Here is a 6,000-nt window from a genome sequence, read left to right as displayed (position 1 = left end):
CATCAATATATCAAGCAATATAAGCAATATCAAGTAACACAAGCTGAATCAACACCTGAAATTTCATACATTCATAAGTTTTCAATTAATTGTTAATCAAATGTAATATACAAATAGGCAAATTCCCAGGCCGTATGGGTTTCTCACGATATTATAGTAAGTAAACTTCAGGTGTGAGTTTTTTTCAATTTGTCTCCCTCTACAAATCCTTCATTTAGTAAGTAAACTTGTTCTAAATTATTATTATCTTCTGCATTGATTCCATTTATTGTTTTTATTGTATTATGTTGCATTATTTGCTTTGCAAAAGCAAAAAACGGCAGCACACCAACATTAATCATACTGAGACTGAGCGAGAGCGGCCATTTTGGACATACCATAATAGGATGGATGATTGATCGTATCAATATCATACCCAACCATAAGGAAATATTTGACCTTTCCTTGACCATTATATGTGACCTTGCACTGACTTCTACCTTGTTAAACTTATGAATGCATTCATGAGTACAAACCAGGTTTATCTATAGATGTTCACAATTTCACAGTTTGTTAAAAAAACAACAACAACAAACCGCATTTCTGTGGAATAGCAGTAGGGAAAAAAAAATACTTCATGCACGGAGCGACATTTTGTGACGCCACGTCATTAAAGTACGGTATACGGTTTCCGCCCCTCCCAGGCCTTTCAGTGTTAAATTAGTAGCTGCTATGTTGGCTTGCCTCAGAAATGCTTTCTGTTTGCCATATACAACCACTGTGATAACGGCTTGCCTACCATCATTTTGTTCATTCTCTTCCCAACGTACTACGAGAAATAGGGTCTATTGTCCTTGCACGTCGTCCAGGAGGTGGGCTCTTCTCTGCCTGAAGACCCTCTTCTCTGATACTTAATTGCTTCCAGACCAAGGAAGTAGTTACAATATGATTCCTCTTTCCTCAGTTAAATCGCACAATTTTCTGCAAAAAAAAAAAAAAAAAAAAAAAAAAAAATCCAATCTCAGGTCACGCGCACTGTCGGTCGACGCGACAATAAGAATTACATAACTCCTCATCGTACGATATTACGCGATTGAGAGCATTTTTGCTTTGTCCTCGTTCAACACGCTTTTAGACTCTTTTAACTGCCCCCGGCCTCGAAAAAGTTCTCGCCAATGGGTAGAGCAGAGAAACAATAACAATCTCAAATACATGTAGTGCCATCAAATTGCAGTGACCGAGGTAATCTCATAATTACAACAAACTCTAGTTTGACCAGCATCATTCACGATTTCAGGTTGTCATGAGTTCACGAAAGTGCAACATCTGTGTAACTTTGAGTAATTCTGTATAACTTTCCTCTCCGAACAAAGAAACGACCTGCAACCATAAGTTATAGTCTCTTCCCTTTTTCTTTTGCCCATCTGCTGTCAAGGTCGTTCAATTGTTTAGGGGTTGCTTCCGAGGGAAAGAGTATCATATTGTCTGTAGTTCACACATTATTACACGGTCTATCTAAACGCTGTCAAGTCATGGCTTAAAACAAACAGAAAAAGAAACCCCAATGTTTGATTCATTGCGCAATCTTCCTGCTCGCGGAAGCTGACACGGTGAGCCAGTATAGCAAGCAAGTCATTAGAACTTTTAGAAGGACAATATTGATCCCGATTTGAGATGGCAAAAGACAGTGGACAAAGGGATAGCCAGATCACGAGGGAATACTGACCATTGGTTATGTAGAATGGGTGATAATAATCGCAACAAGAAAAGGGAATAATTATAGTAGAATGTCTGAAATGTTTAACGTATGATTGATTTGCACGTCATGTGTATACACATCAAAAACTATGTGTTCCTCCTCAGACAATTAAACACAACTTTAATGATTTTTACATAATTCAATTTGAATGCACCTTATGATCAAGCCAACGAATGCAAAAGCCATGATCATGCGAACAAAATGTGGAACAATTTTGATGTATGATTCCCACTGGCATGTGTCCCCTCATCGTAAAAATGGTCAAGATCAAATTGGTATCATAGGATAACATTTTTTAATGCAAATGATAATTATTACAATATTGGAAACCATTATCCATTGTCCTATCAATGAATAATAGGTTTCTTATCGTTCTCCATTATAGCACGCCGAAATAAAACAACACAAAACACAACAACAACATGGATATTAAATGTAGAATTCTAGGAACTTGGCGTTTATAACGCCAAGTTTGAAGTTCCATTTTTCATGAGAACACACTATGGGAGAGAGAGAAAAATTAATATAGGCTTGTTTATTGAAATATTGGTTTTTTATGAGTTGTTTTCAAGTTTGCGACTTACCGTTGACAAGTTTCAAATTGAGTCATAATATTTGAAGAATGGTTTCTATAAACGGGTTGAGAGCCATGTTAAACCTTCTGAAGTATGTTAATCATCAAAATAGCAAGATAGAGCAAAATAAATCCTTTTCAGTGATACCTCACTTTTTATATTAGAAGGTATATTCTTCATTTCTTGAAGTTCTGTTTCAAAATCCAAAATTTTCTTATTATATTCTTTCTTCTTTTTTTTTTGCAGCTTTAATCACAAATATCTCAGCTTAACAAGAATGGAGTTAACGATTTTTGCTATTCAACTTTTTATTTAAACATGCACTAAAAGATAAATCGAGAAACAGAAAATTTATCATATAAGTTATATTCATTACATACATGTTGCAGACAATAACTCCAGTATATTTATATGGAAAAGGCAAGAAAGGATTTTGTCTTTTTAGTTGGTCTACATTCCAACTTTGGTTTTCTTGTCAAAGCTTTGTCAGCGGATTAATTTGTCGAATCATCTCACAATTTCTTCTTTCTTTCTGGTTTAATGATTTGCGACCACTGGAATTGGAATAATGTGTATATTTTCTTGTTGTGCTTTCGTAGGGAAGAAACTCATACCACATCTTTTGGCAAATCATTTCTAAGTCTCCTACCTCGTTTCAGGCAGTTTGTAGCTGTGCACCCTGCAGAGAGCTATTGCCTCCAACCCCTTCGATTTTCTAATCATGTTCTCTCGAAAGTGTCGTCGACGGAGGAAAATTGTTCTTGAACGTACGAAATTTTCAGGGAAGTGCACTGCCCTCTGAATTAGGGCATTAGCGAGGTTATGTATATAAATCGCTTTAATTTATTAGTAAGGGGAGGGTACAGGAGGTGAGGGTGAAAAAAAGGGTGAAAAAGTGACCAGTGGCCTATGAGGTGTGTGGATTTGCCCATGTTTTTCTCTTGTTTGCTGTCCGTGAAAATGCCGCCGCTCTAAGCTAGTCGACCTTACTCCTCTATTACATGCGTCCTCGCAACACGTCAGACAATGACTCCAAAAATTTCAGCCAGTTTTGCTGCTTTTCAATAGCTGAACAAAAGAGGGGGAAAGCACTGAGGTAAGAGCGCTCAAGTTTTTCGCTGACATTGAGCGTGAACACTTTGTTATGAAATCTTACGTAACTCGGCGACGTTACAGCGGTACTTTGGCCATCGCGAGCTATAGCTACAGCCATTTTTACCCAGACGAATGGTTCTGGCCTACTTCTCCTTTCCCTCCACCGGGACTTAATTGAGTCAGGTCAGGGAGATGGCTTATTCGACATTTGAAGGAGAGACGAGAGAATGTAACTCTGTTTTTATGAAAAAGGGAGTGATTTTGATTACATAAAACAGATAATTCGCCAATCCGTTCGACCATTTGAGGGCCGAGGACAAGAATATTATTCTAGCTTGAGGTCGACTGAGTTCATTCTAGTCCAGGCAAAATATCCAAATAAAATCGATGTTTGTCACCATATTGGTTTTAACATACAAGTAGCCAGAATAGGAATATTTTATACTTATATTCACATTCCATGACTTATTATTGCTTACACATTTGCTCTAACTGTGAAATTAAAGTCTTAAGGAACTTGGACCACTTATGCCTAGAAAACAGCTCGAAGATAATAGCTCTGGAGAAAAAAAAATCGTTGGGCTAAAATATTTTATGATATACATTTCTGTGGACTTATGAAGTAAGCCCTCTGAGTTGAACAGAACAGATTATGTTTTCTTGTTGTTTGTTTGTTTGCATTTTACGATACGATAACAAAAACAAACAAACAAACAAACAAACAAACAAATCGCTGAACTGCCGCGATGTCCAGTACGTTGCCGTTCCTAGGTTTGTTCCTAATATGGCATATTGTACCGTTTGTTTCTACGTAGAGATTATGTTGTCTTAAAGAATATCTTATTTCCGTTCTCTTGCCATACATTCACAATACACAAATAATACATATAGATTCACAATACACAAAACGATTACATTGTATAAAACAAAACAAAACAAAACAAGATCATTAATACAAAATACACTTGAAAACTCTTCATTGCTTTACTCAATTATCGAAGAAAAAACACTTCCATAAATCATATCACTCGATGATCATAACGATTGAAACTTATACATAATCATACTGTCTTTTTCTTCTTAAAAAAAAAAAAAATCAAATAGCTTATAGGAATTGACATTCAGGAAGACGTAAAATCATAATAATTTCCCCGCCCCATCACCCCAACAAATGGAGGCATAGTAAGGGTACTAGGTCTCGCGCAGGGACCTAATGATCGCGCATAGCGTAACTGCGTATAGCAAGCGATATTACGCGTAGGACTAAGCGCAAAATTTGCCGATACGCCCATGGAATAAAAATACCTGACAACCGCTAAACATGAGAAGAAAGCAGGTAAGAAATTTAGATTTCAAACAAATTTTTCACTAAATTTCCAATTTTTTGGAACAAATTTTTCACTAAATTTCCAATTTTTTACCTTATAATTTACCTACCTTAGCTTAAAATCTTTTTTTTTAAGGATGTTGTAGCCTAGACGTGTCGTCTCGCTTGTCTCGTTCGTATGATCGTAGCCGATAGAATTCGTAATTTGTTCGATCGATCGTTGATAATATTCTACGAAAGCCGAAGCACGCTACAGCCGCAGAAAGGGGCAGACACTTTCACGCATGAAACTACATAGGGCAGCTGCGCGATCTTTACATACCCCGAGAAGGTGAACGCATAAAAAAAGGTCCGACATACAAACGGCGACAGCGCACTACTCCGTCATCGTATCATCAGGAGATTCTGGGAGGTGATTTTTCTGCATTTTCGTGATATTCATTGAGAAATTCAGGTACGATTATGGAATAACTTCTATTATAAGAGCATTTCAAATTTTCGTGCGCGATATCTAGACCCCTCAACCATACTAGTAGTAGTTCTACTCAGTGGCGTACCGTGGGTGAAGACATTGGGGGGGGGGGGCACCTCATGGCAGCAACATCAGAATTGCATAACGGTATAAATAAATGCGAGCGAGCGGAGCGAGCGAGCTTGAAAATTTTGACATTTTACAGTCCCCAAACTGCCGTTTGTAGCTATATTTGCTTTTGAAATTAAGGGCGTTGCACTGGGCGCAACTGCTGGCAGTTGCTGGCAGTAACATGAATGGCATAACGATTAAATGCGAGCGAGCGAAGCGAGCGAGCTTGAAAATTTTGTCATTTTACACCCCAAAACTGCCGTTTGTAGCTATATATTTTCGCTTTGGAAATTATTGGGAGGGGGCGCACCGGGCGCAACTGCTGGCAATTACTAGTACTGACAGCAACATCAGGAGAATTGCATAACGATTAAATGCGAGCGAGCGAGCTTGAAAATTTTGACATTTTACAATCCCAAAACTGCCGTTTGTAGCTATATATTTTTGCTTTGGAAATTATGGGGAGGGGGCGCACCGGGCGCAACTGCTGGCAATTACTGACAGCAACATCAGGAGAATTGCATAACGATTAAATGCGAGCGAGCGAAGCGAGCGAGCTTGAAAATTTTGACATTTTACGCTACAGTCCCCAAACTGCCGTTTGTATCTATATTTTTTCGCTTTGGAAATTCGGGAGGGGGGGGGGGCGCACCGGGCGCAACTGCTGGCAATTACTGGCAGT

This window comes from Diadema setosum, chromosome 1 (assembly GCF_964275005.1).
Source record: "Diadema setosum chromosome 1, eeDiaSeto1, whole genome shotgun sequence".
Taxonomy (NCBI): domain Eukaryota; kingdom Metazoa; phylum Echinodermata; class Echinoidea; order Diadematoida; family Diadematidae; genus Diadema; species Diadema setosum.
This window is presented reverse-complemented; position numbering follows the sequence as displayed.